The 10,000-nt window shown below is 36.4% G+C and overlaps 25 non-coding genes across 25 annotated transcripts; all 25 read right to left on the bottom strand.

The window, feature by feature from the left end:
* Nucleotides 1-149: 149 nt before the first annotated feature.
* Trnaq-cug (transfer RNA glutamine (anticodon CUG)) lies at nt 150-221 on the bottom strand. Its single transcript has one exon. It is a non-coding gene; the product is annotated as a tRNA-Gln (tRNA).
* Nucleotides 222-365: 144 nt separating this feature from the next.
* On the bottom strand, nt 366-437 carry Trnaq-uug (transfer RNA glutamine (anticodon UUG)). Its single transcript has one exon. It is a non-coding gene; the product is annotated as a tRNA-Gln (tRNA).
* Nucleotides 438-932: 495 nt separating this feature from the next.
* Trnaq-cug (transfer RNA glutamine (anticodon CUG)) lies at nt 933-1,004 on the bottom strand. Its single transcript has one exon. It is a non-coding gene; the product is annotated as a tRNA-Gln (tRNA).
* Nucleotides 1,005-1,143: 139 nt separating this feature from the next.
* On the bottom strand, nt 1,144-1,215 carry Trnaq-uug (transfer RNA glutamine (anticodon UUG)). The gene has a single exon. It is a non-coding gene; the product is annotated as a tRNA-Gln (tRNA).
* Nucleotides 1,216-1,340: 125 nt separating this feature from the next.
* Trnah-gug (transfer RNA histidin (anticodon GUG)) lies at nt 1,341-1,412 on the bottom strand. Its single transcript has one exon. It is a non-coding gene; the product is annotated as a tRNA-His (tRNA).
* A 311-nt stretch (nt 1,413-1,723) lies between these two features.
* Trnaq-uug (transfer RNA glutamine (anticodon UUG)) lies at nt 1,724-1,795 on the bottom strand. The gene has a single exon. It is a non-coding gene; the product is annotated as a tRNA-Gln (tRNA).
* Nucleotides 1,796-1,921: 126 nt separating this feature from the next.
* On the bottom strand, nt 1,922-1,993 carry Trnah-gug (transfer RNA histidin (anticodon GUG)). Its single transcript has one exon. It is a non-coding gene; the product is annotated as a tRNA-His (tRNA).
* A 34-nt stretch (nt 1,994-2,027) lies between these two features.
* On the bottom strand, nt 2,028-2,099 carry Trnah-gug (transfer RNA histidin (anticodon GUG)). The gene has a single exon. It is a non-coding gene; the product is annotated as a tRNA-His (tRNA).
* A 312-nt stretch (nt 2,100-2,411) lies between these two features.
* On the bottom strand, nt 2,412-2,483 carry Trnaq-cug (transfer RNA glutamine (anticodon CUG)). The gene has a single exon. It is a non-coding gene; the product is annotated as a tRNA-Gln (tRNA).
* Nucleotides 2,484-2,627: 144 nt separating this feature from the next.
* On the bottom strand, nt 2,628-2,699 carry Trnaq-uug (transfer RNA glutamine (anticodon UUG)). The gene has a single exon. It is a non-coding gene; the product is annotated as a tRNA-Gln (tRNA).
* A 496-nt stretch (nt 2,700-3,195) lies between these two features.
* Trnaq-cug (transfer RNA glutamine (anticodon CUG)) lies at nt 3,196-3,267 on the bottom strand. The gene has a single exon. It is a non-coding gene; the product is annotated as a tRNA-Gln (tRNA).
* Nucleotides 3,268-3,603: 336 nt separating this feature from the next.
* On the bottom strand, nt 3,604-3,675 carry Trnah-gug (transfer RNA histidin (anticodon GUG)). Its single transcript has one exon. It is a non-coding gene; the product is annotated as a tRNA-His (tRNA).
* Nucleotides 3,676-3,987: 312 nt separating this feature from the next.
* Nucleotides 3,988-4,059, bottom strand: Trnaq-cug (transfer RNA glutamine (anticodon CUG)). Its single transcript has one exon. It is a non-coding gene; the product is annotated as a tRNA-Gln (tRNA).
* Nucleotides 4,060-4,569: 510 nt separating this feature from the next.
* Nucleotides 4,570-4,641, bottom strand: Trnaq-cug (transfer RNA glutamine (anticodon CUG)). Its single transcript has one exon. It is a non-coding gene; the product is annotated as a tRNA-Gln (tRNA).
* A 138-nt stretch (nt 4,642-4,779) lies between these two features.
* Nucleotides 4,780-4,851, bottom strand: Trnaq-uug (transfer RNA glutamine (anticodon UUG)). The gene has a single exon. It is a non-coding gene; the product is annotated as a tRNA-Gln (tRNA).
* A 126-nt stretch (nt 4,852-4,977) lies between these two features.
* Trnah-gug (transfer RNA histidin (anticodon GUG)) lies at nt 4,978-5,049 on the bottom strand. Its single transcript has one exon. It is a non-coding gene; the product is annotated as a tRNA-His (tRNA).
* A 312-nt stretch (nt 5,050-5,361) lies between these two features.
* Trnaq-cug (transfer RNA glutamine (anticodon CUG)) lies at nt 5,362-5,433 on the bottom strand. Its single transcript has one exon. It is a non-coding gene; the product is annotated as a tRNA-Gln (tRNA).
* A 336-nt stretch (nt 5,434-5,769) lies between these two features.
* Trnah-gug (transfer RNA histidin (anticodon GUG)) lies at nt 5,770-5,841 on the bottom strand. The gene has a single exon. It is a non-coding gene; the product is annotated as a tRNA-His (tRNA).
* Nucleotides 5,842-6,630: 789 nt separating this feature from the next.
* Nucleotides 6,631-6,702, bottom strand: Trnaq-uug (transfer RNA glutamine (anticodon UUG)). Its single transcript has one exon. It is a non-coding gene; the product is annotated as a tRNA-Gln (tRNA).
* Nucleotides 6,703-6,828: 126 nt separating this feature from the next.
* On the bottom strand, nt 6,829-6,900 carry Trnah-gug (transfer RNA histidin (anticodon GUG)). The gene has a single exon. It is a non-coding gene; the product is annotated as a tRNA-His (tRNA).
* A 523-nt stretch (nt 6,901-7,423) lies between these two features.
* Nucleotides 7,424-7,495, bottom strand: Trnaq-uug (transfer RNA glutamine (anticodon UUG)). The gene has a single exon. It is a non-coding gene; the product is annotated as a tRNA-Gln (tRNA).
* A 495-nt stretch (nt 7,496-7,990) lies between these two features.
* Trnaq-uug (transfer RNA glutamine (anticodon UUG)) lies at nt 7,991-8,062 on the bottom strand. Its single transcript has one exon. It is a non-coding gene; the product is annotated as a tRNA-Gln (tRNA).
* Nucleotides 8,063-8,467: 405 nt separating this feature from the next.
* On the bottom strand, nt 8,468-8,539 carry Trnaq-uug (transfer RNA glutamine (anticodon UUG)). Its single transcript has one exon. It is a non-coding gene; the product is annotated as a tRNA-Gln (tRNA).
* Nucleotides 8,540-8,662: 123 nt separating this feature from the next.
* Trnah-gug (transfer RNA histidin (anticodon GUG)) lies at nt 8,663-8,734 on the bottom strand. The gene has a single exon. It is a non-coding gene; the product is annotated as a tRNA-His (tRNA).
* Nucleotides 8,735-9,046: 312 nt separating this feature from the next.
* Nucleotides 9,047-9,118, bottom strand: Trnaq-cug (transfer RNA glutamine (anticodon CUG)). The gene has a single exon. It is a non-coding gene; the product is annotated as a tRNA-Gln (tRNA).
* Nucleotides 9,119-10,000: the final 882 nt, after the last annotated feature.

Below are 10,000 nucleotides of genomic sequence, written 5' to 3'. Positions count from 1 at the left end.
GATATTTAACGCAAATTAACCAAAGACCAACCAATGGGATTTCAAACTAAAAATTTTGAGATTGCTTATCAATTGTGCATTCTCACTAATTAAATTTCTGAAGTTAATTTCTTGTTCACAACAGAAATGTTTTAAAAGTAAAGGATTTAAGTTTCCACCGAGATTTGAACTCGGATCGTTGGATTCAGAGTCCAAAGTGATAACCGTTACACCATGGAACCTCCTGCCAAGACCTTATCTAAAATCGAACAACTTCTTTCAGCACATCACATCATCTATTTTTAGATTGCAAACATGATTTTTTTAAAAGATTAATTTCCAAGTATCAATCTGTCATACAACGCTTATTGAAATAAAATATTTTCAGGTTCCACCGAGATTTGAACTCGGATCGCTGGATTCAAAGTCCAAAGTGCTAACCATTACACCATGGAACCGCATGGTTACTAACTGAATATCTTCTTTCAATAATTACCATTAGGCATTTCAAGATGAATCGAACATTTGTTTGACAAATAACATAAAAACACATGACTGGTTAAAGCAAAATGAAAACATATTGCTGTGACCAGGGGTTGTCACGGCCACAACGTGAAGTACTAACCACTATACGATCACAGCCTTAGTAGCAGAGGATGGTTTCGATCCATCGACCTCTGGGTTATGGGCCCAGCACGCTTCCGCTGCGCCACTCTGCTGTGATTAAAACATTTTATTCTTACAATTTTGTTCAGAGTTTTGGCATTACCGTTTACCATAGCCAATTATCGAAAGAATTTTAATAGATATTTAACGTAAATTAACCAAAGACCAACCAATGGGATTTCAAACTAAAAATTTTGAGATTGCTTATCATTTGTACATTCTCACTAAATAAATTTCTGATGTTATTTCTTGTTCACAACAGAAATGTTTTAAAAGTAAAGGATTTAAAGTTCCACCGAGATTTGAACTCGGATCGCTGGATTCAGAGTCCAAAGTGCTAACCGTTACACCATGGAACCTTCTGCCAAGACGTTATCTAAAATCGAACAACTTCTTTCAGCACATCATCTATTTTTAGATTGCAAACATGATTTTTTTAAAAGATTGATTTCCAAGTATCAATCTGTCATACAACGCTTGTTGAAATAAAATATTTTCAGGTTCCACCGAGATTTGAACTTGGATCGCTGGATTCAAAGTCCAAAGTGCTAACCATTGCACTATGGAACCGCGTGCTTACTCGCTGAATAATATCTTTTTTCAATAATTACCATTAGGTATTTCAAGTTGAATCGAACATTTGTTGACAAATAACATAAAAACACGTGACTGGTTAAAGCAAAATGATAAATCATTGCTGTGACCAGGATTCGAACCTGGGTTGTCACGGCCACAACGTGAAGTACTAACCACTATACGATCACAGCCTAAGTAGCAGAGGATGGTTTCGATCCATCGACCTCTGGGTTATGAGCCCAGCATGCTTCCGCTGCGCCACTCTGTTGCGATTAAAACATTTTATTCTTACAATTTTGTTCAGAGTTTTGGCATTACCGTTTACCATAGCCAATTATCGAAAGAATTTTAATAGATATTTAACGTAAATTAACCAAAGACCAACCAATGGGATTTCAAACTAAAAATTTTGAGATTGCTTATCATTTGTACATTCTCACTAAATAAATTTCTGAAGTTAATTTCTTGTTCACAACAGAAATGTTTTAAAATACAGGATTTAAGGTTCCACCGAGATTTGAACTCGGATCGCTGGATTCAAAGTCCAAAGTGCTAACCATTACACCATGGAACCGCGTGGTTACTAACTGAATATTTTCTTTCAATAATTACCATTAGGTATTGGAAGGTGAATCGAAGAACATTTGTTTGACAAATAACATAAAAACACATGACTGGTTAAAGCCAAATTAAAACATATTGCTGTGACCAGGATTCGAACCTGGGTTGTCACGGCCACAACGTGAAGTACTAACCACTATACGATCACAGCCTAAGTGACTGGTTAAAGCCAAATTAAAACATATTGCTGTGACCAGGATTCGAACCTGGGTTGTCACGGCCACAACGTGAAGTACTAACCACTATACGATCACAGCCTAAGTAGCAGAGGATGGTTTCGATCCATCGACCTCTGGGTTATGGGCCCAGCACGCTTCCGCTGCGCCACTCTGCTGCGATTAAAACATTTTATTCTTACAATTTTGTTCAGAGTTTTGGCATTACCGTTTACCATTGTAAAATATCGAAAGAATTTTAATAGATATTTAACGCAAATTAACCAAAGACCAACCAATGGGATTTCAAACTAAAAATTTTGAGATTGCTTATCAATTGTGCATTCTCACTAATTAAATTTCTGAAATTAATTTCTTGTTCACAACAGAAATGTTTTAAAAGTAAAGGATTTAAGGTTCCACCGAGATTTGAACTCGGATCGCTGGATTCAGAGTCCAAAGTGCTAACCGTTACACCATGGAACCTTCTGCCAAGACCTTATCTAAAATCGAACAACTTCTTTCAGCACATCACATCATCTATTTTTAGATTGCAAACATGCTTTTTTTAAAAGATTAATTTCCAAGTATCAATCTGTCATACAACGCTTATTGAAATAAAATATTTTCAGGTTCCACCGAGATTTGAACTCGGATCGCTGGATTCAAAGTCCAAAGTGCTAACCATTACACCATGGAACCGCGTGGTTACTAACTGAATATCTTCTTTCAATAATTACCATTAGGCATTTCAAGATGAATCGAACATTTGTTTGACAAATAACATAAAAACACATGACTGGTTAAAGCAAAATGAAAACATATTGCTGTGACCAGGGGTTGTCACGGCCACAACGTGAAGTACTAACCACTATACGATCACAGCATTAGTAGCAGAGGATGGTTTCGATCCATCGACCTCTGGGTTATGGGCCCAGCACGCTTCCGCAGCGCCAGTCTGCTGTGATTGAAACATTTTATTCTTACAATTTTGTTCAGAGTTTTGGCATTACCGTTTACCATAGCCAATTATCGAAAGAATTTTAATAGATATTTAACGTAAATTAACCAAAGACCAACCAATGGGATTTCAAACTAAAAATTTTGAGATTGCTTATCATTTGTACATTCTCACTAAATAAATTTCTGAAGTTAATTTCTTGTTCACAACAGAAATGTTTTAAAAGTAAAGGATTTAAGGTTCCACCGAGATTTGAACTCGGATCGCTGGACTCAGAGTCCAAAGTGCTAACCGTTACACCATGGAACCTTCTGCCAAGACGTTATCTAAAATCGAACAACTTCTTTCAGCACATCATCTATTTTTAGATTGCAAACATGATTTTTTTAAAAGATTGATTTCCAAGTATCAATCTGTCATACAACGCTTGTTGAAATAAAATATTTTCAGGTTCCACAGAGATTTGAACTTGGACCGCTGGATTCAAAGTCCAAAGTGCTAACCATTACACTATGGAACCGCGTGGTTACTCGCTGAATAATATCTTTTTTCAATAATTACCATTAGGTATTTCAAGTTGAATCGAACATTTGTTGACAAATAACATAAAAACACGTGACTGGTTAAAGCAAAATGATAAATCATTGCTGTGACCAGGATTCGAACCTGGGTTGTCACGGCCACAACGTGAAGTACTAACCACTATACGATCACAGCCTAAGTAGCAGAGGATGGTTTCGATCCATCGACCTCTGGGTTATGAGCCCAGCATGCTTCCGCTGCGCCACTCTGCTGCGATTAAAACATTTTATTCTTACAATTTTCTTCAAAGTTTTGGCATTACCGTTTACCATTGTAAAATATCGAAAGAATTTTAATAGATATTTAACGTAAATTAACCAAAGACCAACCAATGGGATTTCAAACTAACAATTTTGAGATTGCTAATCATATTTAAATTTTCACTAAATAAATTTCTGAATTTAATTTCTTGTTCACAACAGAAATGTTTTAAAAGTAAAGGATTTAAAGTTCCACCGAGATTTGAACTCGGGTCGCTGGATTCAGAGTCCAAAGTGCTAACCATTACACCATGGAAACGCGTAGTTACTAACTGAATATCTTCTTTCAATAATTACCATTAGGTATTGGAAGGTGAATCGAAGAACATTTGTTTTACAAATAACATAAAAACACATGACTGGTTAAAGCCAAATTAAAACATATTGCTGTGACCAGGATTCGAACCAGGGTTGTCACGGCCACAACGTGAAGTACTAACCACTATACGATCACAGCCTAAGTAGCAGAGGATGATTTCGATCCATCGACCTCTGGGTTATGGGCCCAGCACGCCTCCGCTGCGCCACTCTGCTGCGATTAAAACATTTTATTTTTACAATTTTGTTTAGAGTTTTGGCATTACCGTTTACCATTGTAAAATATCGAAAGAATTTTAATAGATATTTAACGTAAATTAACCAAAGTCCAACCAATGGGATTTCAAACTAAAAATTTTGAGATTGCTTATCAATTGTGCATTCTCACTAATTAAATTTCTGAAGTTAATTTCTTGTTCACAACAGAAATGTTTTAAAAGTACAGGATTAAAGGTTCCACCGAGATTTGAACTCGGATCGCTGGATTCAGAGTCCAAAGTGCTAACCGTTACACCATGGAACCTTCTGCCAAGACGTTATCTTAAATCGAACAAGTTCTTTCAGCACATCATCTATTTTTAGATTGCAAACATGATTTTTTAAAAGATTGATTTCCAAGTATCAATCTGTCATACAACGCTTATTGAAATAAAACATTTTCAGGTACCACCGAGATTTGAACTCGGATCGCTGGATTCAAAGTCCAAAGTGCTAACCATTACACCATGGAACCGCGTGGTTACTAACTGAATATTTTCTTTCAATAATTACCATTAGGTATTGGAAGGTGAATCGAAGAACATTTGTTTGACAAATAACATAAAAACACATGACTGGTTAAAGCCAAATTAAAACATATTGCTGTGACCAGGATTCGAACCTGGGTTGTCACGGCCACAACGTGAAGTACTAACCACTATACGATCACAGCCTAAGTAGCAGAGGATGGTTTCGATCCATCGACCTCTGGGTTATGGGCCCAGCACGCTTCCGCTGCGCCACTCTGCTGCGAGTAAAACATTCTATTCTTACAATTTTGTTCAGAGTTTTGGCATTACCGTTTACCATTGTAAAATATCGAAAGAATTTTAATAGATATTTAACGTAAATTAACCAAAGACCAACCAATGGGATTTCAAACTAAAAATTTTGAGATTGCTTATCAATTGTGCATTCTCACTAATTAAATTTCTGAAGTTAATTTCTTGTTCACAACAGAAATGTTTTAAAAGTAAAGGATTTAAGGTTCCACCGAGATTTGAACTCGGATCGCTGGATTCAGAGTCCAAAGTGCTAACCGTTACACCATGGAACCTTCTGCCAAGACGTTATCTAAAATCGAACAACTTCTTTCAGCACATCATCTATTTTTAGATTGCAAACATGATTTTTTTGAAAGATTGATTTCCAAGTATCAATCTGTCATACAACGCTTGTTGAAATAAAATATTTTCAGGTTCCACCGAGATTTGAACTTGGATCGCTGGATTCAAAGTCCAAATTGCTAACCATTACACTATGGAACCGCGTGGTTACTCGCTGAATAATATCTTTTTTCAATAATTACCATTAGGTATTTGAAGTTGAATCGAACATTTGTTGACAAATAACATAAAAACACGTGACTGGTTAAAGCAAAATGATAAATCATTGCTGTGACCAGGATTCGAACCTGGGTTGTCACGGCCACAACGTGAAGTACTAACCACTATACGATCACAGCCTAAGTAGCAGAGGATGGTTTCGATCCATCGACCTCTGGGTTATGAGCCCAGCATGCTTCCGCTGCGCCACTCTGCTGCGATTAAAACATTTTATTCTTACAATTTTGTTCAGAGTTTTGGCATTACCGTTTACCATTGTAAAATATCGAAAGAATTTTAATAGATATTTAACGTAAATTAACCAAAGACCAACCAATGAGATTTCAAACTAACAATTTTGAGATTGCTAATCATATTTAAATTTTCACTAAATAAATTTCTGAATTTAATTTCTTGTTCACAACAGAAATGTATTAAAAGTAAAGGATTTAAAGTTCCATCGAGATTTGAACTCGGATCGCTGGATTCAGAGTCCAAAGTGCTAACCATTACACCATGAATACGCGTGGTTACTAACTGAATATCTTCTTTCAATAATTACCATTAGGTATTGGAAGGTGAATCGAAGAACATTTGTTTGACAAATAACATAAAAACACATGACTGGTTAAAGCCAAATTAAAACATATTGCTGTGACCAGGATTCGAACCTGGGTTGTCACGGCCACAACGTGAAGTACTAACCACTATAATTTTCAGGTACCACCGAGATTTGAACTCGGATCGATGGATTCAAAGTCCAAAGTGCTAACCGTTACACCATGGAACCTCCTGCCAAGACCTTATCTAAAATCGAACGACTTCTTTCAGCACATCATCTATTTTTAGATTGCAAACATGATTTTTTTAAAAGATTGATTTCCAAGTATCAATCTGTCATACAACGCTTGTTGAAATAAAATATTTTCAGGTTCCACCGAGATTTGAACTCGGATCGCTGGATTCAAAGTCCAAAGTGCTAACCATTACACCATGGAACCGCGTGGTTACTAACTGAATATTTTCTTTCAATAATTACCATTAGGTATTGGAAGGTGAATCGAAGAACATTTGTTTGACAAATAACATAAAAACACATGACTGGTTAAAGCCAAATTAAAACATATTGCTGTGACCAGGATTCGAACCTGGGTTGTCACGGCCACAACGTGAAGTACTAACCACTATACGATCACAGCCTAAGTAGCAGAGGATGGTTTCGATCCATCGACCTCTGGGTTATGGGCCCAGCACGCTTCCGCTGCGCCACTCTGCTGCGAGTAAAACATTCTATTCTTACAATTTTGTTCAGAGTTTTGGCATTACCGTTTACCATTGTAAAATATCGAAAGAATTTTAATAGATATTTAACGTAAATTAACCAAAGACCAACCAATGGGATTTCAAACTAAAAATTTTGAGATTGCTTATCAATTGTGCATTCTCACTAATTAAATTTCTGAAGTTAATTTCTTGTTCACAACAGAAATGTTTTAAAAGTAAAGGATTTAAGGTTCCACCGAGATTTGAACTCGGATCGCAGGAATCAGAGTCCAAAGTGCTAACAGTTACACCATGGAACCTCCTGCCAAGACCTTATCTAAAATCGAACAACTTCTTTCAGCACATCATCTTTTTTTAGATTGCAAACATGATTTTTTTAAAAGATTAATTTCCAAGTATCAATCTGTCATACAACGCTTATTGAAATAAAATATTTTCAGGTTCCACCGAGATTTGAACTCGGATCGCTGGATTCAAAGTCCAAAGTGCTAACCATTACACCATGGAACCGCGTGGTTACTAACTGAATATCTTCTTTCAATAATTACCATTAGGCATTTCAAGATGAATCGAACATTTGTTTGACAAATAACATAAAAACACATGACTGGTTAAAGCAAAATGAAAACATATTGCTGTGACCAGGGGTTGTCACGGCCACAACGTGAAGTACTAACCACTATACGATCACAGCCTTAGTAGCAGAGGATGGTTTCGATCCATCGACCTCTGGGTTATGGACCCAGCACGCTTCCGCTGCGCCACTCTGCTGCGATTAAAACATTTTATTCTTACAATTTTGTTCAGAGTTTTGGCATTACCGTTTACCATAGCCAATTATCGAAAGAATTTTAATAGAAATTTAACGTAAATTAACCAAACACCAACCAATGGGATTTCAAACTAAAAATTTTGAGATTGCTTATCATTTGTACATTCTCACTAAATAAATTTCTGAAGTTAACTCTTGTTCACAACAGAAATGTTTTAAAAGTAATGGATTTAAGGTTCCACCGAGATTTGAACTCGGATCGCTGGATTCAAAGTCCAAAGTGCTAACCATTACACCATGGAACCGCGTGGTTACTAACTGAATATCTTCTTTCAATAATTGCCATTAGGTATTGGAAGGTGAATCGAAGAACATTTGTATGACAAATAACATAAAAACACATGACTGGTTTAAGCCAAATTAAAACATATTGCTGAGACCAGGATTCGAACCTGGGTTGTCACGGCCACAACGTGAAGTACTAACCACTATAATTTTCAGGTACCACCGAGATTTGAACTCGGATCGCTGGATTCAAAGTCCAAAGTGCCAACCGTTACACCATGGAACCTCCTGCCAAGACCTTATCTAAAATCGAACGACTTCTTTCAGCACATCATCTATTTTTAGATTGCAAACATGATTTTTTTAAAAGATTGATTTCCAAGTATCTATCTGTCATACAACGCTTGTTGAAATAAAATATTTTCAGGTTCCACCGAGATTTGAACTCGGATCGCTGGATTCAAAGTCCAAAGTGCTAACCATTACACCATGGAACCGCGTGGTTACTCGCTGAATAATATCTTTCAATAATTACCATTAGGCATTTCTAGATGAATCGAACATTTGTTTGACAAATAACATAAAAACACATGACTGGTTAAAGCAAAATGTAAACATATTGCTGTGACCAGGATTCGAACCTGGGTTATCACGGCCACAACGTGAAGTACTAACCACTATACGATCACAGCCTTAGTAGCAGAGGATGGTTTCGATCCATCGACCTCTGGGTTATGGGCCCAGCACGCTTCCGCTGCGCCACTCTGCTGCGATTAAAACATTTTATTCTTACAATTTTGTTCAGAGTTTTGGCATTACCGTTTACCATTGTAAAATATCGAAAGAATTTTAATAGATATTTAACGTAAATTAACCAAAGACCAACCAATGGGATTTCAAACTAAAAATTTTGAGATTGCTTATCAATTGTGCATTCTCACTAATTAAATTTCTGAAGTTAATTTCTTGTTCACATCAGAAATGTTTTAAAAGTAAAGGATTTAAGGTTCCACTGAGATTTGAACTCGGATCGCTGGAATCAGAGTCCAAAGTGCTAACCGTTACACCATGGAACCTCCTGCCAAGACCTTATCTAAAATCGAACAACTTCTTTCAGCACATCATCTATTTTTAGATTACAAACATGATTTTTTTAAAAGATTAATTTCCAAGTATCAATCTGTCATACAACGCTTATTGAAATAAAATATTTTCAGGTTCCACGGAGATTTGAACTCGGATCGCTGGATTCAAAGTACAAAGTGCTAACCATTACACCATGGAACCGCGTGGTTACTAACTGAATATCTTCTTTCAATAATTACCATTAGGCATTTCAAGATGAATCGAACATTTGTTTGACAAATAACATAAAAACACATGACTGGTTAAAGCAAAATGAAAACATATTGCTGTGACCAGGGGTTGTCACGGCCACAACGTGAAGTACTAACCACTATACGATCACAGCCTTAGTAGCAGAGGATGGTTTCGATCCATCGGCCTCTGGGTTATGGGCCCAGCACGCTTCCGCTGCGCCACTCTGCTGTGATTAAAACATTTAATTCTTACAATTTTGTTCAGAGTTTTGGCATTACCGTTTACCATAGCCAATTATCGAAAGAATTTTAATATATATTTAACGTAAATTAACCAAAGACCAACCAATGGGATTTCAAACTAAAAATTCTGAGATTGCTTATCATTTGTACATTCTCACTAAATAAATTTCTGAAGTTAACTCTTGTTCACAACAGAAATGTTTTAAAAGTAATGGATTTAAGGTTCCACCGAGATTTGAACTCGGATCGCTGGATTTAAATTCCAAAGTGCTAACCATTACACCATGGAACCGCGTGGTTACTAACTGAATATTTTCTTTCAATAATTACCATTAGGTATTGGAAGGTGAATCGAAGAACATTTGTTTGACAAATAACACAAAAACACATGACTGG

The sequence above is a fragment of the Ascidiella aspersa genome, chromosome 3 (genome assembly GCF_963924565.1).
Source record: "Ascidiella aspersa chromosome 3, kaAscAspe10.2, whole genome shotgun sequence".
Taxonomy (NCBI): domain Eukaryota; kingdom Metazoa; phylum Chordata; class Ascidiacea; order Phlebobranchia; family Ascidiidae; genus Ascidiella; species Ascidiella aspersa.
The sequence above is the reverse complement of the archived record's forward strand: the minus strand, read 5'-3'. Positions and strand labels throughout refer to the sequence as shown.